The sequence below is a fragment of the Schistocerca serialis genome, chromosome 5, assembly GCF_023864345.2.
Source record: "Schistocerca serialis cubense isolate TAMUIC-IGC-003099 chromosome 5, iqSchSeri2.2, whole genome shotgun sequence".
In the NCBI taxonomy this organism is placed as follows: domain Eukaryota; kingdom Metazoa; phylum Arthropoda; class Insecta; order Orthoptera; family Acrididae; genus Schistocerca; species Schistocerca serialis.
This window is the reverse complement of record NC_064642.1, coordinates 797529624-797554480: the sequence shown is the minus strand read 5'-3', so window position 1 is coordinate 797554480 and position 24857 is coordinate 797529624. Positions and strand designations below refer to the sequence as shown.

General features: G+C 44.1%; 1 pseudogene; it reads right to left on the bottom strand.

Moving 5' to 3' along the window:
• Positions 1 to 1301: 1301 nt before the first annotated feature.
• LOC126482842 (5S ribosomal RNA) lies at positions 1302 to 1419 on the bottom strand (annotated as a pseudogene).
• Between the last annotated feature and the right edge of the window lie 23438 nt (positions 1420 to 24857).

The following is a 24857-nucleotide window of genomic DNA, read 5'->3' as shown; positions in this document are numbered from 1 at the left end:
CAAATATTTCAAGGGGGGACGCATGTGAAGTTGTAAGACATTGGAAAAAAAAATACGTGTCAAGTCCAACGTTTTCGAGGCACTGTAACTAAATTTGGCATAATTGTTAAGGAATTTCATATAGATACATATTTACGTTTTCATACTTATTGAATTTATACGTTTTTAAGTATAAATAAGTTGGGTACGAAAGTTCCTTTTTCGAAAAACTTACCTGGACGGAATTAATGTACTTTTGCAGAATACTAATATCTTCTTTTGCTAGATTTTTACAGCCCTCCAAATTTCTGTAAATATAAAAAAAAATCTAAGGGTTTTTCACTTATGTAAATGGCTTACTACTGCAGTAAATGAAAATTCCATCCACAGAATATTTCACTATAGTATTGACTAACTCTATGCCAAGATTAAGTATTATAATATCAGTGATTTATGAGGAAAAGGTACATAAAGTTGCCAAAATGTAAGCTGCGGAAAACCTGATTCAAAGACTCGACAGTGTTTGTATTAGGCCTTACCTTATGTGGGTGAACTAGAGCAACTCATATGCATTCTCCTCTTGATACACAAGCAGTCTTATCTTTGCTTCTCCTCTTGGGTTAACTTGATTTTCAAACTCAGTAACGATAGTGACACCTGCATCAGTTCTCCTGTTATCGCTTTCCTTCAATATCGACAGTATGAAAGCTCCAGGATCAAATCCTAGCCTCCTTAGAGTCCTTACTCTGCTAAAATTAAGGTAGTTAAAAAACAAACGAGCATCGCACGTTAAAACTTTATCCGCAGCTGTGGCAACAAATGTCTTGCGGAGTGGTTTTTCTATCAGGGAGTTGTAACTTTCACTGGAATCTTCAGTTTTCCCATGCACACTCTTTTTTAAAAGTTCTGGATCTGCTAAACCACGAAATATTTCCCACATTGTGGCTACATAAAACTGGAAGAAAACGTTGCAGAAATAAATAATATAAGGAAATACAGAACAACAGAGGGGCAAGGCCCGGATCAAGATTTTGTTAATTATAATATTTATCGCACTTAGGAGTGGAACTGGATCGTAATATTCAGGAAGTGAAATTTAAGTACCATGTAGTGAATGAAAGCACTCCGTCGTCAGACCACAAGTGGCCCATCGGGACCATCCGACTGCCGTGTCATCCTCAGCTGAGGATGCGGATAGGAGAGGCATGTGGTCAGCACACCGCTCTCCCGGTCGTTATGATGGTTTTCTTTGACCGGAGCCGCTACTATTCGGTCGAGTAGCTCCTCAATTGGCATCACGAGGCTGAGTGCACCCCGAAAAATGGCAACAGCGCATGACGGCCCGGATGGTCACCCATCCAAGTGCCAGCCACGCCCGACAGCGCTTAACGTCGGTGATCTGACGGGAACCTGTGAATCCACTGCGGCAAGGCCGTTGCCCAAGTGAACGAACATCCAACAAAAATTTTCCCATAGGTTTGCTCGCCTTTGCCTGCGTACCTCCTGAGCATCCAAGAAAACGCCGTAAGCCAAAAAGAAAAGGACCATTTAAACTCAGTAAGGACCTCAGCTTATACGATTTCCGTTGCAAATAGTGTGATACTCATTAAGAGCAGTTCCCAAATGAGGTAAAAGGTATTTCATCACTGTCACTTTTAAGTAAAACACTGAAGTCTTTCTTGGTCGTTCAATGTTCCTTTTCAATTGCAGGCTCTTTACAACATGTGAGTCCGCAGCTCGTGGTCGTGCGGTAGCGTTCTTGCTTCCCGAGCCCGGGTTCCCGGGTTCGATTCACGGTGGGGTCAGGGATTTTCTCTGCCTCGTGATGACTGGGTGTTGTGTGATGTCCTTAGGTTAGTTAGGTTTAAGTAGTCGTAAGTTCTAGGGGACTGATGACCATAGATGTTAAGTCCCATAGTGCTGAGAGTCATTTGAACAACATGTGAAATACAAGACAGAAAACAAGAAAGTGAAAAATATTTTATCGCCAGTACTAAAAGCTGTCTTGTAGATTAAGCGAATGGAACATATTCCCTCCACATATATTTACATAACATCGTATACTACAGACTATATTAAAACAATAAGAACGTATCAGCACCCATCAGCAAATGCGAAAGTTAGTAAAAAGTTCGGTTTATCCAGTCAGACACGAAGCAGCTCGGCACCACGTGACACCTCACAGTTCTGCGTCTGCACTGTACGCATTACGCTACGTCTACCAGAATGGTCTAGGGCCATACTTAGCGTCTTACCACCTCCTGAAAACTTTAATTGTAGATATGTTATTAACTGACATTTAATTGTAACAACTGTACTAGGAATAATGCGTTTTTGTTGGATCCTCAATGCTCCATTGCCTTGAAACGGCATACTTCCATTATGCGCAATTTACAATAATTATTTAACCACCAATACGACGTTTAGGTAGATTAAAACTGAAGAAACTGCAAAAAGGTGGGAATTTAAGGAGATGGGACCTGGATAAACTAAAAGAACCAGAGGTTGTACAGAGATTCAGGGAGAGCATAAGGGAGCAATTGACAGGAATGGGGGAAATAAATACAGTAGAAGAAGAATGGGTAGCTTTGAGGGATGAAGTAGTGTAGGCAGCAGAGGATCAAGTAGGTAAAAAGACGAGGGCTAGTAGAAATCCTTGGGTAATAGAAGAAATATTGAATTTAATTGATGAAAGGAGAAAATATAAAAATGCAGTAAGTGAAACAGGCAAAAAGGAATACAAACGTCTCAAAAATGAGATCGACAGGAAGTGCAAAATGGCTAAGCAGGGATGGCTAGAGGACAAATGTAAGGATGTAGAGGCCTATCTCACTAGGGGTAAGATAGATACCGCCTACAGGAAAATTAAAGAGACCATTGGAGATAAGAGAACGACTTGGATGAATATCAAGAGCTCAGATGGCAACCCAGTTCTAAGCAAAGAAGGGAAAGCAGAAAGGTGGAAGGAGTATATAGAGGGTCTATACAAGGGCGATGTACTTGAGGACAATATTATGGAAATGGAAGAGGATGTAGATGAAGATGAAATGGGAGATATGATACTGCGTGAAGAGTTTGACAGAGCACTGAAAGACCTGAGTCGAAACAAGGCCCCCGGAGTAGACAATATTCCATTGGAACTACTGACGGCCGTGGGAGAGCCAGTCCTGACAAAACTCTACCATCTGGTGAGCAAGATGTATGAAACAGGCGAAATACCCTCAGACTTCAAGAAGAATATAATAATTCCAATCCCAAAGAAAGCAGGTGTTGACAGATGTGAAAATTACCGAACTATCAGCTCAATAAGTCACAGCTGCAAAATACTAACACGAATTCTTTACAGACGAATGGAAAAACTAGTACAAGCCAACCTCGGGGAAGATCAGTTTGGATTCCGTAGAAACACTGGAACACGTGAGGCAATACTGACCTTACGACTTATCTTGGAAGAAAGATTAAGGAAAGGCAAACCTACGTTTCTAGCATTTGTAGACTTAGCTTTAGACAATGTTGACTGGAATACTCTCTTTCAAATTCTAAAGATGGCAGGGGTAAAATACAGGGAGCGAAAGGCTATTTACAATTTGTACAGAAACCAGATGGCAGTTATAAGAGTCGAGGGACATGAAAGGGAAGCAGTGGTTGGGAAGGGAGTAAGACAGGGTTGTAGCCTCTATCCGATGTTGTTCAATGTGTATATTGAGCAAGCAGTAAAGGAAACAAAAGAAAAATTCGGAGTAGGTATTAAAATTCATGGAGAAGAAATAAAAACTTTGAGGTTCGCCGATGACATTGTAATTCTGTCAGAGACAGCGAAGGACTTGGAAGAGCAGTTGAATGGAATGGACAGTGTCTTGAAAGGAGGATATAAGATGAACATCAACAAAAGCAAAACAAGGATAATGGAATGTAGTCTACTTAAGTCGGGTGATGCTGAGGGAATTAGATTAGGATATGAGGCACTTAAAGTAGTAAAGGAGTTTTGGTATTTGGGGAGCAAAATAACTGATGATGGTCGAAGTAGAGAGGATATAAAATCTAGGCTGGCAATGGCAAGGAAAGCGTTTCTGAAGAAGAGAAATTTGTTAACATCCAGTATTGATTTAAGTGTCAGGAAGCCATTTCTGAAAGTATTCGTATGGAGTGTAGCCATGTATGGAAGTGAAACATGGACGATAAATAGTTTGGACAAGAAGAGAATAGAAGCTTTCGAAATGTGGTGCTACAGAAGAATGCTGAAGATTAGATGGGTAGATCACATAACTAATGAGGAAGTATTGAATAGGACTGGGGAGAATAGAAGTTTGTGGCACAACTTGACCAGAAGAAGGGATCGGTTGGTAGGACATGTTCTGAGGCATCAAGGGATCACCAATTTAGTATTGGAGGGCAGCGTGGAGGGTAAAAATCGTAGAGGGAGACCAAGAGATGAATACACTAAGCAGATTCAGAAGGATGTAGGTTGCAGTAGGTACTGGGAGATGAAAACGCTTGCACAGGATAGAGTAGCATGGAGAGCTGCATCAAACCAGTCTCAGGACTGAAGACCACAACAACAACAACGACGTTTAGGTGCTTTTATTACAACAAATCATACAAAAAACCGCGGGCTTTCGAGAAATCTTCAATTTGCTGGTGCTTAGAAATGACGTACGTACGTGAAAGCCAATAAAGGGTCTTGCGACCCTATGTTGATCGGAGATGACGTGCATGTGGTGTACGTGGCATTCTTCCGTCTCACTGGTTGACGTTCCGACCTCTGCGTCGCCGGTTCGAATCCTGCCTCGGGCATGGATGTGTGTGATGTCCTTACGTTATTAAGATTTAAGTAGTTTTAAGTAATAGGGGACCGATGACGTCAGATGTTAAGTCCCATAGTATAGTCCTGAGCCATTTGAACCTTTTGGTTGATGTTCAAACCCCCGTTCATAATATCTGATAAGCTAGATACTATTCTGCACGTTCACAAACACTCCCAGATGTGTTTCCTCGACGCTATGAGGTCACAAATTTGGCACGCTCAGCCTAAATGTTCGAATGCTGGGTCCGTGTGCCCAAGGCTTTAAGAATACGTTCTGTTCTGATTTCAGAAATGGTCTTTAGTGCTATTTTTTCTAAGTTCTTGAGTTATCAGTGCTGTGACATCGACCACCCTTCCTCAGTATCCATACAAATTAGCTGCCGCCTGCAAGTACGGGCATAGTCAATTCGTTCCCTTGGTCTGATACTGGATTGGGTATTAACCGGACATCTCAGCGGTCTGTTAATATTTATCTTGTCCTTTAGCCGTTCCTAGTTCTTTTTCTTGTTCGACCGGGTTCCCGGGTTCGATTCCCGGCGGGGTCAGGGATTTTTTCTGCCTCGTGATGACTTGGTGTTGTGTGATGTCCTTAGGTTAGTTAGATTTAAGTAGTTCTAAGTTCTAGGGGACTGATGACCATAGTGCTCAGAGCCATTTTTTTTTCTTGTTCGAGAATTATATCAGTCTATCTAGGAGAGGTGGCGCATTATCACATCTAGGATGATGATGATGTTTGGTTTGTGGAGCGCTCAACTGCTCGGTCATCAGCGCCCGTACTAAGTCCCAATCTCTCCGCAGTCCAATCTAGCCAGTTTCGAGAATGATGATGAAATAATGACGACAACACAAACACCCAGTCCCTGGGTAGAGAAAATCCCCAACCCAGCAAGGAATCGAACCCGGCACCTCGTGCTCCAGAGGCAGACACGCTGGCCACCTCCAAGGGAACAAAGTCTTTGGGTTGCTGATAGCCATACTTGCTGAACACCAGACGGGACTGCAAATGACGTAATCTAATATGCCATCTCCCAAGTACTGCTTGCTATGTAAATGCTAATTTGCATCTCAATGGCCCATTTTCTCTGCACGAAACAAAAAATCTGAGTAACAGATTCTGTCTTGGACGCTCCGGGATGCTCCGAAACGTGAAACACCACACTGTGTTCTTATAAAACTCTTCCAGCTCAGCGTCGACGTCCTCCCTCGCGCCCCGTGTGAGGAAGACGGCTTTACTGCATGCCCACGTACCGAGTTCGTTAGTTCTCCCAGTGAAGCGGATCTTGGGACGAGTGCAGTATCCGGAGGCGTGGGACCGGAACTTTTCGGTGCAGATGCAGCGGCAGCATCAGTAGCAGGGCTGCTCGCACACACACACACACACACACACACACACACACACACGCACACACACACACGGTCCTGGTTGGACCGGTCTGGGACGGCTGGCGGCGCCGGAACAGCTCCGACTGGTAATCCTCTTAACGCAGCCGCTGCTGTGTTTTCCCTGGGGAAGCAGCCGCCTAACAAGATAACTCGCTTACCCGCCCGCGGGCGACTGGTCGCGCCAGTTAACACCCCAAGAGGTCGCGAGGCGCGGCCGCGGCGGGACGGAAGAAGCGCCGATAGCCCCCGGCTGCCACGTCGTCTTCGTGACGCCCGAGCGCAGCATAGCGTGCTCTCAGTCGCGATGACAGGGCTGTTAAGTCTCGCTGCACAACAAGCTTATACACACAGAGTTCGAATGGTTTTCTAGGTCGACAAACAACGTCCTGCCAGATACACTCCAAGGAAAAAAAAAAAAAAAAAGAATCAGGGAAACACGTTGATGCAATCAAGAGGAAGAGCTTCAGAAATTGAGCGAGAAATTATTCGGCTTGGCATTGATTGGTGTACTTGTTAGATTGTTGGACATCCTCCTGAGGGATGTTGTTGTTATTGTGGTCTTCAGTCCAGAGAAAGGTTTGATGCAGCTCTCCATGCTACTCTATTCTTTCCCAGCTTCTTCATGTCCCAGTAACTACTGCAACCTACATCCTTCTGAATCTGCTTAGAGTATTCATCTCTTGGTCTCCCTCTACGATTTTTACCCTCCACGCTGCCCTCCCATACTAAATTGGTGATCCCTTGATGCCTCAGAACATGTCTTACCAACCGACCTCTCTTCTAGTCAAGTTGTACCACAAACTACTCTTCTCCCAGTTCTGTTCAATTCCGCCTCATTAGTTATGTGATATACCCATCTAACCTTTAGCATTCTTCTGTAGCACCATATTTCGAATGCTTCTATTCTATTCTTGTCCAAACTACTTATCGTCCATGTTTCACTTCCATACATGGCTACACTCCATTCAAATACTTTCAGAAACGACTTCCTGAAACTTACATCTATACTCGACGTTAACAAATTTCTCTTCTTCAGAAACGATTTCCTTGCCTTTGCCAGTCTACATTTTATATCCTCTCTACTTCGACCATCACCAGTCACTTTGCTCCCCCAAATAGCAAAACTCATTTACTACTTTAAGTGCCTAATTTCCCTCAGCATCACCTGATATAATTCGATAACATTCCATTATCCTCGTTTTCCTTTTGTTGATTTTCATCTTATATCCTCTTTTCAAAACACTGTCCATTCCTTTTAGTTGCTCTTCCAAGTCCTTTGCTGTCTCTGACAGAATTACAATGTCATCGGCGAACCTCAAAGTTTTTATTTCTTCTCCATGGATTTTAATACCTACTACGAATTTTTCTTTTGTTTCCTTTACTGCTTGCTCAAAATACAGATTGAATAACACCTGGGAGAGACTGCAACCCTGTCTCATTCCCTTCCCAACCACTGCTTCCCTTTCATGCCCCTCTACTCTTATAACTGCCTTCCGGTTTCTGTACAAATTGTAAATAGCCCTGTATTTTACCCCCGCTACCATCAGGATTTAAGAGTATTCCAATCAATACTGTTAAAATCTTTCTATGAGTCTACAAAATGGCTCTGAGCACTATGGGACTTAACTGCTGTGGTCATCAGTCACTTAGAACTACTTAAACCTAACTAACCTAAGCACATCACACACAGCCATGCCCGAGGCAGGATTCGAACCTGCGACCGTAGCGGTCGCGCGGTTCCACCGGCCGGCTCTCTGATTCTACAAATGCTGGAAATGTAGGTTTGGCTTTCCTTAATCTATTTTCTAAGATAAGTTGTAGGGTCAGTATTGCCTCACGTGATGCAATATTTCTGTGGAATCCAAACTAATCTTCCCCATGGTCCGCTCCTGAGGGATAGCTTGCCATATTCTGTCCAACTGATGCGTTACATCGTCAAAATGCCGATACGGTTGGAGTGCCCTTGCGTAATGCTCCAAACTGGAGGAAGATCCCGCTACCTTCCAGGACGAGACAGGGTTTTTCAACCACGAAAGCAAGCCACACAAACTGTCGCCGTGTCTGGGTGGGTATTGTCTTGCTGAAATCTAAGCCCCAGATGGCCTGCCGCGAAAGGCAGGACGCACCGTTGTGCTGTAACGGTGCTGCGGATAACAACCAAATGGTTCCTGCTTTGAAACGAAATGGCAGTCCAGACCATCACTCTTTGTTCTAGGGTTGTATGGTGGGCCACAGTCGGATTGGTGTCCCACTGCTGTTTGGGTCGCCTCCAGATTGATGGTCACCGAGGCTCAGTTCTAAGCGGGACCCATCACCGTTGACGATTATACTCCAGTCAATGAGATTTCTGGCCGAATGTGCCCGACACCACTGTCAGCGGGCTTGTTTGGTGTACAGACGTCAGTGGTAGTCGGCGGAAGGGACACCGTTAGCTCAGTCCTCCTTCTGTGAGCCGCCTACTCATGCCCCTTGTGGTCACTGAAGCATCACTTGTACTTCCGATCGACGATGATGATGAATCTGGAGCTCTGAATAATTCTCTGACGATTGCTCGGTCCTCACGCTCTGTCATGTCTCTAAGTCGACAGCTTCCTTCATGCCGCTGTGTTCAGTCAAGGTTCACCACTTCCGGCCAACGTCATCCAACAGTGGCATCGCTCCTATTCAAATGTCGAGCGATTCGCCGGTTATTCAAACGGGCTTCCGAGTGTCCAAATACACGTCCTATCTCAAATGGTGAGGTCTGCGTAAATTATTCACGTGCATGTCTGCGAGGCGCAGTTGCTGTCCAACTGTATACGGACTGAAATTCGCAAATACTTTATGCGCTGGTATCGAAATGTCTTCGGTTTATTATCCTTGGCAGCTCCACAGCGAAACTGCACTCCAACGTCACACATTGATACCTGTGTGTATATCAAATTCTGACCCATTTAAGTAACTGCTCCGTGGTGCGTCGTGTTTCTTTGTCTTAGAGTGTTATTGGATTCCTCAGGAAAAGAGATGTCGCTACAGGTACAGTCTCTCTGCAAACTGAAGAGTGAACAGGTGAGTCCCAACCCTCTCTCGCTCCCTCTACTCCATTTATGTCAGAAGGATCACCTACTGTATGTTTCACAATATTACACTGACCCATCAGGCGCTCTCACACTGGATGTGTTTCTCTTCGTTAAGCACGCGAGATGTATTTTGCATCGCGGTTGATGCACATTCAGGAAGAGCTGGTGCATCACATGGAACGTGCAGCTCATCGTGATTTACTGCGATGGTACTATACAGAGGCAGTTGTCTGTTGTATGTGGTTCGCAAATAACACAGTTTGTCTACGAAAATGGACGGGCGTGTAACTGCTACGTTGCGCTGTCAATCTTCGCAATGACTACAGGAGGAGTGGGTACCTTACCCTCCCTTTTGAAAATATTGTAATCAAGTCAGTTAATTTATATTTTAAAATTGTGAAAAAATATTTATTGTTTTAATGAATTATTCTACCAGTCTCCATAGACGTGTTAAATTTTTCAGCTAAACTTAACCCAACGTGAATGCTGTATTCAGTAGTCCCAGGTTCAGGGCCTCGCTTATACATCAGTACCTCTTTAAAAAATAAGTTGAGAGTAGAAGACAACAACAGTGAACGAAATCTGCATTTCTAATTTTTTTGTGGTAATCGTAAAGTTGGTAATACGCATTCTTGAAATTGTGTTGATATTGCTAAGAGTGCGCTAAAAGATATTTTCAGTTGTGAATGCTATTAACAAGTCAGTACCTCTTTAGAAAGTATTTTGTTAATATTATTCAACAACAACTAAGAAATATTAATGCGCGTTATGGAAAATGCCTTGGTACCGCCAGAGTTAAAAAGCACATTACGTCTCTTACCCACATGGCAACCATGATGTTCTGTCTGTAGTATACAGTGTTACAAACATGATACACAGCAAAAAGAAAAGTTCCAAGTACAGCTAGTAAGGACATTGGCTTCTACAAGTACTGCGATATAATGTTATGATAATCTTTCACATAGGTCACACAAACTAGATTACTGCTCCTATTCACTAGCAGAATTTTTAGTGGATATGAAATATAAGACTTCAAATAAGAAAGTGCAACATATCTCACTATAAGTAGTGCAATTTCTCTTGTAGATGGAGCAAAAAAGTTATTTAACGTAATATTGCTGGTAAACTTTCCTGCACTTCATTGAAGTTGTGTGTGTGTTTGTGTCTGTGTCTGTGTGTGTGCGCGTGCGCCTACATGCACGCATAAATGTGCGCATTAATTCACAATATTAGTACACAATGTCTATAGTGCCTGGAAAAGAATACGTGGAGCACCAAAAAGGGGAGAAGGAAACGAAATGAAATTTGATGGGTTGAGAAGGTATGTGATGTTATTGCACGGATTACAAAATTGCGTTCAGTTTGAAAAGAACTTGTCAGTGTTTATTCACTTATCAGTTAAAGTCGCATCCCTCTGGCCTGATTATGTTCCGTAGTGTTTAACAAAACCGTTGTCTCTTCCCCTGAGGCATGCTAGCACACATCCGTTGTAACTGGCCCTTGATATTCTGAATACTGACACTGGAATACAGCTTGTCCTCCACGTGTTCTGTCGCAAACGGACCTGGGGATCTTACCGAACATCGGTGTGCCTCATCATGGCGCAGATGGTTCGTAGAGATAGGTTCCATGCTAAGACGAGCGTTTCCCATTTGCAAGACGGCACCTTGATACTGTAGCAAGTGAATGAACGCGTGAGGGCACAGTGTGTATGTGACGTACCGATCAGCAGCCAGAGATCCTTCAGTAGCTACCGGCCGTGACCTGAAGTCTTACCTGATGGCTCTCCAGCTTGGAACACCAGTAATAACACTGCCATACTCGACTTTGATGGTCATCCTGAGTAATGTACAATCACTATTGAACACTGAACACATGCGATGCCATCCACCAGCGGGCCATGCTTCCACATCATGTTGTCACTCCAAACCAGGACGTTTACTTTCTGATGTTAATGGCAGCCTACCCCTGGGACGACATAACCTGTTCCAGCTGCTGATATTCACTGACTGTTGTGTACGACATCGTACACAACGGTAAGGAGAGGTGTGCTACGGAATGGTGTAGCAACTGCCGTTGTAGAAAAGCTGGACAAGTGTGAAGACGATTAGTGAGTGAGTTAACGTGGTAAACAGAAGTGATCCGCCCGCTAAACCCGCTGGGCAGAACAGGTAATAGAATTGTGGAAAGCGCCAAAGGCTGAGGTCAATTTCTCCTTCTAATTGTAATTTATTGTAATTTAATAACCTTTACAACCAAAGTAGCACATAGCCGGACCTTTACCGAATGCAACTCTTTCACTGCTGAAGGCCTCCAAACACGAAATCTTAACAAATCAACAAGATAAAAATCCAAATAAGACAGTAATAAAATAATTTAAAAAGAAAACCAGCAAACATATGGGCCCACAATTAAATTTCAAAATTTTAGAATATATTACCATAGACTTTTAAGGCAGAAGGCCAGAATGTTTAAGAACAAGAAATCTTAAAAATCAACGAGATTAAAAAGCAATTACAGAGGAAAATGAAATAAATTAAAAAAAGAACGTATCACGGCTATGTGGAAAGCCTTAAGGCTAAGCAGATATAACATACACAAGCAAGGTGCAATACCAATGGCTGAAGCCCACAATTAAGTTTCAAAATTTTAAAATATATTACCATAATCTTTTAAAGGCAGAGGGCCACAATGTTTAAGCTTGAAAGATAAATTTAAAAATTAATTTTGCAAAATTTTAATAAAATCAACAAAAGTAACCATAAGCCTAGAATTTAAAGTAGCTGGCAACAGATAATTAAACCCCAGTGGCACTCGTAAGCCTCCAAGGAGGTCGATCTGCCTCGTTCACTTAGGCGAGACAAGTGGTGAACCCAGTTATACTTGATCCGTCGGAACCCAACCAGAGGGCAGCCACGGACCGACCGATACAGCGACTTGCTTCCCGTCAGTCAGTACATGAGAACTCAAACCGGAAAAGTTACAAACGAGATAATCCACAGTGGAGTACGTATTAGCTGGCAAAATTACACGCCATGTTGGACAGGGACAACAGGTGAGGAAAGGACGCTGCCTAAAATTACGTTAGTGCCCAGGGCAGGCCACAAGACAGAAAATTGCACTGGTGCACTCAAATTGTAGTCGACCAACATAGTTAATGGCACCGCATGGCGGCTAAAGCCCAGCAGTAGAAACACTCGGTGTTGCTCACAGGAAAACCTCCCCAACAGCGAACCACCGACACGAACCACCACAACGTGAATGGACGTGGCTTGGGTAGTTGAAACCACTACTCAACTTTGACGTCCTGAGTCGGCGAACCACGAAGCTCGTAGCGATCAGGCAGCTCCACACACGCTCCGACACTGCACAGGGGCTGCCAGCGGCCCCAGCCGATTGCACCACGCGGAGATAACTTCCCTCGTCCGTAACAACCGACCGACTGCGTCCAGGCCCTCTAGCCGAAAACTATATGCACCAAACCAAATATGGTACACGGCGCAAATATCGATACACATCACTGCTCCCACATGTAGAAGGAAGAAGAACCACGACGTAACCGCAACAAGGGCGGGGAAACCAAATACAGATAGCGAAATTCACGAAAACGCATGGTTCGGAGTGAGCACGGCTCAAGAAGATTCTTGTGTTTCTCTAAGCTTGCGGAGGCTCCTTACAAATAAAGCAACAATAAATAGAGCCCCGATGATATAATAGCAACAGGGATGACGCGGACTAAACTGAAGCAGGAACGACGGTGTCGGAGCCGCGGCTTAGCGGCGTCTGCACAGTGTCATGAAACGAAGAGGCTCCGGATGCGAGTGGGCTGTGCGTCTGACGCCAGCCGTCCTATATAGCGGCAGCAGGGGCGCTCGTGGTGGATCAGCGGGCTCACACCACTGGCTTTGTTCAAATGGCTCTGAGCACTATGGGACTTAACTGCTGAGGTCATCAGTCCCCTAGAACTTAGAACTACTTAAACCTAACTAACCTAAGGACGCCACACACATCCATACCCGACGCAGGATTGGAACCTGTGACCGTAGCGGTCGCGCCGTTCCAGAGTGTAGCACCTAGAACCGCTCGGCCACCCCGGCCGGCTAGTCTGACACTGTTCCTGGCCCTTATATACGAGAGCGAATCACAAAGTTATTGCCCCTATTTTATATTAGCCGACATAAGGTAATCGCAATTATACTTTCTTATCAACGTAGCACTGACAACTTTTCCACAACATCTTTACACTGGTTCAGACATCTGCCCCATTGCAGCCGGTAGCTGAATTCGCCTGGCAGATTGTGGGACCACCTTCGGAATGATGTAGTAGTAGTAGTAGTAGTAGTAGTAGAGGGGTTTTTTGGGCGCACGACAGCAAGGTCTTCAGCGCCCGTTCAGTAACATAGGGAGACGGGTGTCAAGAAAAATCCCAGAACAGGAATATAAAACGGAACATAAAACACGGGTAACAATCGTTGAAAAATATGTGCTCATCCACACCGAAGCGTGGGATGAAGCAGGGTGTCAACAGTAAAACATGGACAACACAGGAAGAAAATGATAGAGGGAGCTAAAACAATGTAGCAGATGGAAGTGGCTGGCTGACCACAAGGAAAAAAGGGGAGGAGTCAGCCACTCTGCAATACACTAAAACCTCCAGCCTAAAAGTTTAGGCCAGAGTCCAGACACATCACGAAACTTAAAAACCCTAGACACACACGTCTCATCATTAGATAAAACAGAAGGCAGATCCCCATCAACTTGTGCTTCTGCCCGTGCATCACGGTATAAAATGCAGTCTTTTAAAATGTGCCGGACAGAGATGTGCACACCACAAAACGGAGGATCCTCCCGCCGTAATAAAAAGCTATGTGTGAGAGGACAGTGCCCGATCCGAAGACGTGTGAGGGCCACCTCTTCCCGCCTGAGCAACCGGCAGGAGGAACGCCACGGCCGAGTGGTTGACTTTACCAACCGCAGTTTATTGGCCGTCACCGCCAGCCATTCGTCCTCTCACAACTCCATGCACTTCCTGTGGAGTGCAGCAATGACCGACTGCAAGGGGATAGGACACTGGACCACATCCTGCTCTCTGCAGGCCTCCTTGGCAGCCCGATCGGCCTGTTCATTGCCCCATATTCCTACATGACCAGGCACCCAGCAGAAGGATACCTCTTTACCCCGCTGTTGGAGCAAGTACAGTTGGTCATATATCAGCTGGACCATCTCCTCAGTCGGGTATAGGTTCTGCAGTGATTGTAAGGCACTAAGAGAATCGGAGCAGAGAAGAAATCGATCGCCCAGAACACGATGCATCAGCTCCAGTGCCTTCAGGATCGCGTGGAGCTCCGCTGCGAAAATGGTATATTCAGCAGGGAGGCGAATCCGGGTAACATGATCAGGGAACACCACAGAACAGCCAAGGAAATTCTCCTGTTTGGAGCCATCAGTGTAAACGACAGTGAAACCGTGATGCTCATCTAAAATGTTAAAAAACAGTGACTGGAATGTAAAATCTAACGTGCCATCCTTCTTAAAACGAGTCAAACCTGAAATAAGTTTGGGTCTCCGGAGGAGCCAAGGTGGAGATCTGCTCCAACCGCGACGTAAAACACGGAGACCAGCCATAGACATCGCAGCGAGGCAATCCTGTGCGCGAATCCCATAGGGCTGCGTCGCACGTTGCCGGTTATGAAATAACCGTGCCAGAGGAGGCTGAGCAACTGTATGCTCGCAGGTGTGTATGGCGTGGACAAAGTTTTATACGCCTGGCGTACCGTAAGTAGCCGTCGCCGCATATGAAGTGGCGGTTCACCTGCCTCTGCACAGAAGCTTGGTATGGGGCTAGTTCGGAATGCTCTAGTGGCCAACCGAAGCCCTTCATGGTGGACAACGTCCAAAATCTTTAAGTAAGAAGGCCTCGCAGACCCATACACCGTGCACCCATAATCGAGCGGAGATCGCACAAACGCCCTGTAAAACTGGAGCAGACAAGTCCTGTCAGCTCCCCATGTACTGTGGCTAAGACATTTTAAAATACTTAATGCCTGAAGCGACCGCCGTTTCAGGTCTTTAAGATGAGGTAACCACGTGAGCCTCGAGTCAAAAATGAGCCCCAGAAATCTCACCGTGTCTTTAAAAGTAAGAATGGTGTCCCTCAACCGCAACTCAGGAAAGGTTAAAATCGAACGAGAACGGTTAAAAAGAACACATACAGACTTCTCGGTGGAAAACTGAAAACCACACTTCTGCGCCCAGTCATCCAAAAGCCTAATCGTAAGTTGCAACTGACGAGTTGTCGTTGCAAGGCTTGAAGAAGAGCAGAACAAAGAGAAATCATCCACAAACAAAGAACACTGGACAGGACTTTTCACTATGGACGTAATGCTATTAATAGCGATGGCAAAGAGAGTCACACTTAAAACTCTACCCTGAGGGACACCATTCTCCTGCTCAAAGCGATCAGACAGGACGTCACCAATTCGGTATCTAAAATATCGTGGCGAGAGGAAAGACTGAATAAAAAGAGGAAGACAACCACGAAAACCCCATTCGTGAAGCTGCTCCAGGATGAGACGCCTCCAAGTGGTATCGTAGGCCTTCTCGGTGTCAAAAAATACACCTAGCAGGTGATGACGGCGGAGAAAAGCTTGTTGTATAGCCGCCTCCAGGAGGGCAAGGTTATCGAAGGTGGAACGAAACCTCCTGAACCCACACTGAAAGCGACTAAGGAGTTGCCGGGATTCTAACATCCAGACAAGGCGGCGGTTGACCATCCGCTCCAAGGTCTTCCCTATGCAACTAGTGAGGGCAATACTACGGTAGCTACTTGGGTTAGTGCGGTCTTTCCCAGGTTTTAAAAAAGGGATTAAAACTGCCTCACGCCACGCGTCAGGAAAGCGACCCGACGCCCAAATGTCATTAAAAAGTGCGAGGAGGAGTTCTCTGTTGCGCATTGTGAGGTGCCATAGCATACTGTAATGATGTGTTGGCTTCATAGCTGCATATGAATTGCTGTCCCGCCACGAATTTCTTCAGTGGACCTAAAGATTGGAAATCATTTTAGGACGAGGTCTGGACTGTGAAGTGGATGGTCCAGACTCTCATAGTGAAATGACAGGAGCTTGTCGTTCTGAATGCCACTTATTGCACCGTATTGTCGTGGAGGATAACTACACTGGTCACATCTAGAATATCTCGGCTCTTTTTCCTGATGGCACCCCGCTGTCATGATAGTGTAGGACAATAACCGTCGGTACTGACGGTGCACCTAATGGTATGAAATCTAGTAGGAGCGGCACATGGCGATCGCAGAAAACCGTTTACATCTCTTTCCCAAAAGATGGCACTGAATGCATTTTTCCTTTACCTTTTTTCTCCCACAGAGAAACCCGAAAGCTTCCACTCCATGCTCTGCTGCTTCGATCCCAGCTTGAAATGCAGTATCCATGTTTCATCACCAGTTTCAGTGCCGTCCAGCAACTGTCACCGCATACCGTTGCAGATCATTTACTGAAGCAATCATTCTCCTGCCTTTCATCATGTCATCCAACTGCTTAATCGCTCCTTAGGCACCTACCGACAAAACATCTTCCGTTACCCTAACGACCCACTCATACAGTGGAAACTTCAATCTACCCTCGATTTGTTTGCGAAAATACATGTTCAAAGCGGGTGGTAGACAGTGAAGATCTTCCGAAATTGTACTAAACGCTTTCTCTGAGAATTACTTTGAACAACTAGTTCATGAGCCCACACGAATTATAAATGGTTGCGAAAACACACTTGACATCTTAGCCACAAATAATCCTGATCTAATAGAGAGCATCATGACGGATGCAGGGATTAGTGAACACAAGGTCATCATAGCGAGGCTCAAAACCATATCAACCAATACCACTAAAAATAAATGCAAAATATATCTATTTAAAACAGCAGATGAAAGTTCGCTTGATGCCTTCCTAAGAGTCAGTCTCCATTCCTTCCAAGCTAGTTATGTTAATGTAGACCAGATATGGCTCAAATTCAAAGATACAGTATCGACAGCAGTTGATAGATTCATACGGCATAAGTCAATAAGAGACGGGACTGTTGCGGAAGCAACGAAAAAAGCGTGCCAAATTCAGAAGGATTCAAAATCCCCAAGACTGGCCAAGTTTTACGGAAGCTCGAAATTTAATGTGGACGTCACTGCGAGATACTTTTAATAGTTTCCAAAATGAAACATTGTCTCAAAATGTGGAAGAAAACCCAAAGAGATTCTGGTCGTATGTAAAGTACACCAGTGGCAAATATACCGTCACTGCGCGATAGCGATGGAAATGTTACCGGTGATGGTGCCACTAAAGCGGAGTTACTAAACACAGTTTTCCATAATTCCTTCAATAAAGAAGATGAAGTAAATATTCCAGAATTCGAAACCAGAACAGCTGTTAGCATGAGTGACATTAAAGTAGGTATCTTAGGTGTTGCGAAACAACTCAAATCACTTATGAAAGGCAAGTCTTCCGGTCCAGATGGTATACCAACCAGGTTCCTTTCAGAGTATGCAGAAACAATAGCGCCTTACTTAGCAACCATATACAACCGCTCACTTGACGAATGGTCTGTTCCTAAAGATTGGACAGTAGCACGGGTCACACCAATATTCGAGAAAGGAAATAAGAGTAACCCATTGAATTACAGACCCATATCACTCACCTCAATTTGGAGTAGGATTTCGGAGCATATACTGTACTCGAACATTATGAATCACCTTGAAGAAAATGACTTAGTGATACATAACCAACACGGAACCAGAAAACATAGTTCTCGTGCAACACAGCTAGCTCTTTATTCCCATGAAGTAATGAGTGATGTCGACAAGGGATCTCAGATTGATTCCGTATTCCTAGATTTCCACGAGGCATTTGATACCGATCCTCACAAGCGACTATTAATAAAATTACGTGCATATGGAGTATCGTCTCAGTTGTGTGACTGGATTCGTGATTTCCTCTGAGAGAGGTCACAGTTCGTAGTGACAGACGGTAAATCATCGAGTAGAACAAAAGTGATATATGGCGTTCCACAAGGTAGTGTCAGAGGCTCTCTGCTTTTCCTGGTTTACGTAAGTGATCTAGGTGATAATCTGAGGAGCCCCCTTAGATTGTTTGCAGATGATGCTGTAATATACCGTCTAGTAAACTCATCAGACGATCAATTCCAATTACAAAACGATCTAGAGAGAATTTCTATGTGGTGCGAAAAGTGGTAATTGTCACTAAACATAGAAAAGTGCGAGGTCATGCACATGGGTACTAAAAGAAATCCGATAAATTCTGGGTATACGATAAATCGCACAAAGCTAAGGGCTGTCAATTCGACTAAACACGTAGGAATTACAATTACGAGCAACTTGAATTGGAAAGACCTCATAGATAATATTGTGGGGAAGGCGAAACAAAGGCTGCGCTTTGTTGGCAGAACACTTAGAAGAAGCGACAAGCCCACTAAAGTGACAGCCTACATTACACTTGTCCGTCCTCTGCTGGAATATTGCTGCACGGTGTCGGATCCTTACCAGGTAGGATTGACGGAGGACATCGGAAACGTGCAAAGAAGGGCAGCTCGTTTCGTGTTATCGCGCAATAGGGGTGAGAGTGTCACTGATACGATACTCGACTTGGAGTGGCAGTCACTGAAACAAAGGTGGTTCTCTTTGCGGCGCGATCTATTTAGGAAATTTCAGTCTCCAGCTTTCTCTACCGAATGCGAAAATATTTTGTTGACACCCACCTACGTAGGGAGAAATGATCATCACAATAAAATAAGAGATATAAGAGCTCGAACGGAAACATTTAGGTATTCCTTTTCCCCACGCGCCATTCGAGAGTGGAATTGCAGAGAAGTAGTATGAAAATGGTTCGATGAAACCTTCACCAGGCACTTAAGTGTGAAGTGGAGAGCAACCATGTAGCTGTAGATGTAGATGAAACGATGTCGTACACACACTTGTACGAAATGCAAAGCTTTCACCAATTGTCCTTGAGGAGCACACGTCGATCCGCCTTCACCATTGTTGCAACTATGCAGGACATGTCGTCAATCAGCGACGAACGCCCCCCCCCCCCCCCCGAACGATAAGCGAGACACGCCTTTATCTGAAGATTTCGATGGGCATTCGTTGCTTGAAGAAGAAAAATCACACTTGGATGCTCGCGCCGTAGATGACTGAAGCACAACTGGCATCTTGAAGAACTGAGAGCGAGAAATATAAACCGCTGCGAATGGATATGTTGAATTCGCATTTACAGCAGTAATTCGGTTTAAAAATAGGCCAAAAGTTTTGTGATACGCCCTCGTACGGTGTCAGGCCTGGTAACAACACTAAACACGAACAACACTAATAAACTGTGGTGGCAGATCTACCTGCCACAGAGAACGGAACCCCTAATCACTTACGTATCTGCCGACGGTAAACAAACGCACGAAATTACTTTGATATCCTACCACTTGCGTCCGGAAATGCATGGTTTCCATGCTAGATACCATTTATTCAATCATACATAATTACAGAGACTGCAGTCTAATAGGCGCTGTAGCATGTAGCCGTAGTTACAGTGTGTCCTGAAAACAGTATCCTTTCGTCTCAACGCATGCATGTTGTGTCGTTGACATCGGCCGGCCTGCATCCGAACAGTTTCACAGGCGCCGGCCGCGGTGGTCTCGCGGTTCTAGGCGCGCAGTCCGGAACCGCGTGACTGCTACGGTTGCAGGTTCGAATCCTGCCTCGGGCATGGATGTGTGTGATGTCCTTAGGTTAGTTAGGTTTAAGTAGTTCTAAGCTCTAGGGGACTGATGACCACAGCTGTTAAGTCCCATAGCGCTCAGAGCCATTTTTTAGTTTCACAGGCGGCCTGAATACGCTGCTCCAGTGTCTCCACATCTGGAATGAGCTATGCATACACGATACTTTTGAGATGGCCCGATAACCAAAACTCGTCCGGGTTGAGATCCGATGAACGAGGAGGACATGCCACTGGACCCCCTTGTCCGATCCATCGACCAGAGAAGACACGATTGAGTGCGTCCGGACGTTTACGGCGAAGTGGGCTGGAGCACCATCATATAGCAGCCAAATGACCCTTCGTATCATCAAGGCACTTCTTCCAGCAGGAGAGGCAAAGTTACCCGCAAGAAACGTAGATTGTTCCGGCCGGTGGATGGAAGTATGGTCCCAAAACATAGTCGCCAATTATACCCGCCCACACATTCCAGCTGTACCGATGGTGATGATTCGCTGTCACCATACCATCGGGGTTCTGCATATTGCCCCAATGATGACTATTATGAATGTTAAAGATACCACTCCGCGTAAAGGTGGCCTCAGCTGTGAACAGGATGGATAACACAGATCCCGGAATCGTTGTTGCCTGGTAAAGAAATCGGTGACACAACTGCTTGCAGTGTGGGTACTCTATCGCTAGTAAATGTTACAGGCAGTAACTATTCTCATGTAGAATCTTCCACACGGCCGTCTGGCTTACCCCGTACTGACCGGCCAACTGCCTGATACTAACACGGCTGTCACCTTCCACAGTGTTAATCACATTTTCTTCCAAGTCTGGTATCCGAACTTTTCGGGTACGTCCTTCATGATTTCGTGCTTCCTGAAACGACCCTGTCTCAGACAAGCGGTGGAAAAACACTGTAGCAAACATTGAATGCTGTGGTTGTTGTCGGCTGGGATAGGTACAACCTTGCTGCCCGCCGCTTGCTGCCTTTCCGTCAGTAAACACCGTGTCAGCAAGCTCTCGATTGGAATACGGAAGCAATGTGTACAACGCTGCATCTCATCCACTACAAAGTGAGTCAGCAAGAGAAGTGAATCGGACACAACATTACCAATTACTACGGCTGGAGAGGGCGCTAGGGTGTGACGTATGAGGAGCAGTAGCACCCTCTAGGAGGAAACCGTACATATGTACTGTAACTGTGGCTACATGGTACAGTATGTATTAGACTGCAGTCTCTGTAACGAAGTGTGATTGCATAAATGTTCTTTAGCATGAAAACCGTATATTTACGGACATTAGTTCATTACACCTTTTAAGTTCCGTATGGTCTCATCGATCAAACCTCGCAGTTTGTACACGGTTGAAAAAATCACCCTGTACAGAGGCTTAACGTTGAATGTTTACATCAGTTGAAAATATATTTTAGCTGGGACTGAGGGAAAAATACTAACTCTACCGACAGATTTAACTGTGCTGCTAAACGATGTTTGTGAAGATGTGCTACGGTAACGGTCCTGAACATCTTATTATAGCATTTACCTATATTGCATTATTATGTGCATGGCCCAGTGACACATAAGTTTACAATGCATCACACATAAAAAATATTACAAGTGATTTACAGTAATACGAAAGTTTCGTCATAGAGCAGAAACAATATGCGGTGTCTATGCTAATCTGAGGTAAGTAATCAAAATGCACAGTAATTTTAAAACCGAAATTATGCTACACAGATAGCAACGGGGAAAATGGTTTGAGAGAAGATGAAAATTCAATCAACATTTTTTCCAGCACGAATGAAAGAGCACTGACACATTTCGCGTGATTACTAAACTTCCCTGTTCTTAAGTCACGGACGAATAACTCCAAAAATATTTCCTTGAGAAATGCTGTTAGTATAGGAACAAAGTAGACGTCAAAAGAATGGGTTCAATCAAGCGTGTTTATTTAATTGGGAGTCTTTTAAAAATCAACCAAGTATGACTTATTGCAACCCCCGTTTAATATTTGAAACAACTGTATATATGGCAAAAATTTTGTGTAAAGTTATACAATCCTTGTATTAACGTATTTTTTGAAGAATATTATTTTGAAGAATTACATAAGATATTATCAGTAATATTACATGGTCGTACCACGAGAAGTTGGAAAATGTGGATGTATGTGATTTCTGTTTCAGATATACGCTACTGTGTCGTCATTCTAGCCCTTTATAAATATATCTGTACAGATTATGCACTATGGAGGACATTAATATGATTATTATAAGACATGTATGACTTGCTGACTCCTTGGCACACATAGTTTCTACAAGAGGATAACTATAATTGTGGAGTTGGTTATTGACTGCTTTTCCCAGGTTTTCTGTTGTGTGTGTAATACGTTGCTACACAAGGAAAAATTTTAGGAGACCGATCACAGTGTCTTGAATAATCCACTTGGACACCCACACTAAATAGTATTAAAGGAAGAGGAGGAAGACCATACTCGTCACCTAGACACAGTAGCTATTTACATAGCTGATTAGTAGAGGTCAGTTTTGACATAGTGTCTTTATTGACCATGATCCCACTTAACGAAGTTATCGTTTACATAGCGGATGTTTTCCCAGCCGATTTGACTGCTCTTTTAGGACACTGTCTCACCTCTAGTCAGTTCCAGTGGGAGGATGAGTCTTCGATGGCCAACTTTTACATGGAAAAATTCGAACTGTTAGCTCTGGAAAAAGCGAATAAGAAACCATGTCGATGGTATCGGCACGTGGATGATACATTTGTGGTTTGGTCCCATGGAAAAAAAGCTTTAGAGGCATTCTTTTGTTATTTAAGTAGTATAAATCCTAAAATCCAGTTTGCCATGGAAATGGAGAAAGACAATGCAATATCCTTCTTGGATGTCTTCGTTATGAGACAGACTGATGATAGCCTGAAACATGAAGTCTTTCGGAAGGTTACACATACCGATACTTGCATAAGGATTCCAATCATCAAAATCAAATGGTTCAAATGGCTCTGAGCACTATGGGACTTAACGTCTGAGGTCATCAGTCCTCTAGAACTTAGAACTACTTAAACCTAACTAACCTAAGGACATCACACACATCCATGCCCGTGGCAGGATGCGAACCCGCGACCGTAGCAGTCGCGCGGTTCCACACTGTAGCGCCTAGAACCGCTCGGCCACCCCGGCCGGCAATTTTGCTGGTACTTTCAGTGATATATGTGAAACATATCTGCTAATACACATAGGAGTAAAGAAGTACTAAATAATACATGCTCCATGCGGCAGTTTTACTGCCTGAACAACGAAAATTTAGTTAGCGATAAACGTTTTTCAGTTCATCGCTTTATGGGCGTTGTGAGCGAGAAAAAGTTCCGTAAAGGTTTGAAATTACGTGTAATGCTTTTTACTCACTCACTACGCGGTCTCCTTTTCAAATACAGGATCAATATAGTGCGGATTTCCACTCTTCCTGGGCTAGGCACCTTTTGCAAAGCCACCCTCACAGCGACCATCTCCAGACAGTAAGTGATTTCTGTATCAAGTTTGGTTGATGTCCGTCCAGTGGCTTAGGAGGAGGAGGTGTGGAAGATACATACATTCACACGTACATCCATATTTTTATAATATATGTGGATACGAAGAGCGTTTTTTAAGTAAGTGGCGTTTTGAAATATGTCCGTTGGAGCTTTGCGGGCGCTATACAGCGCTTGCTCGCAAATTAGCTTCAGCTGCTGGCTATTCACAAAGGGCATTGCGGTAGTTATCGTTGCATGAACATTTACTTACAATGACTCAGCCGATTGAAAATGCCGCTGATTGTAAAATTGGTGCTTTTATTAGCTTTTTAAATGCGAGAGATGTGAAAGCTGCCGAAATTCGTCGACAAATTAGTGATGTGCATGGAGAAACGCTACGAGCGCTATAAAGGTTAGTTGATGGTGTAGACTATATAACAATCAAAGATGGCCGCACAAATGGCTACGACGATGAAGGAAATGCACTACCGTCCTTCATTACTGATGATTCGGTACAGAAGGTTGGTAACAGTTCAAGAACAAAGACATTTTAGTATTTTATCCGTTTTCAGCAACTGTAGTCGTATATAATTAAATAATAAGCTACCAGTTGCATAAAAGGAACTTAATTTCTTTCCCGGTTTCAGGTACTTGTTGCCCTTTTTCAGAAGGTTATGCCTATGACATTATTTTCGGGTGTCAATAATAAAGTGTATATAGCACAATGTCATGGTCCTAAAAATATATGTAGGACCATTCAGTAACACAATAACGAATCTGTTAAGACAGTAAGAGCTCATAGATGCCTACATGGGTTTCACTGTGTCTGCTTAAAAGAAAACTATGCAGACATTTTGAACTACATGAACAACTGTACAAGCTTTGGAAGATTTAAAATCAAATGAGGCAGGAGGGATACATAACATTACATCGGAATTTCTAAAATCATTGGGGGAACAGGTAGAATGTGTGAGTTAGATGGCGAGCAGTTCCGTTTTAGGAAAGGTAAAGGCACCGGAGAGGCACTTCTGACTTTGCGATTGATAACAGAAGAAAAACTAAAGAAAAATCAAGACACGTTCACAGGATTTGTCGACCTGGAAACATTGTCCGGCAATGTAAAATGGTGCAAGATGTTCGAAATTCTGAGAAAAATACAGGTAAACTACAAGGAGAAACGGTAATATACAACACGTACAAGAGCCGAGAGGGAATAATAAGAGTGCTCAGATTAAGAGGAATGTAAGACAGGGATATAGTCTTTCCCCCATACTGTTCAATCTGTACATCGAAGACGCAATGGTGGAAATAAAGGTTCAGGACTGAGATTAAAATTCAA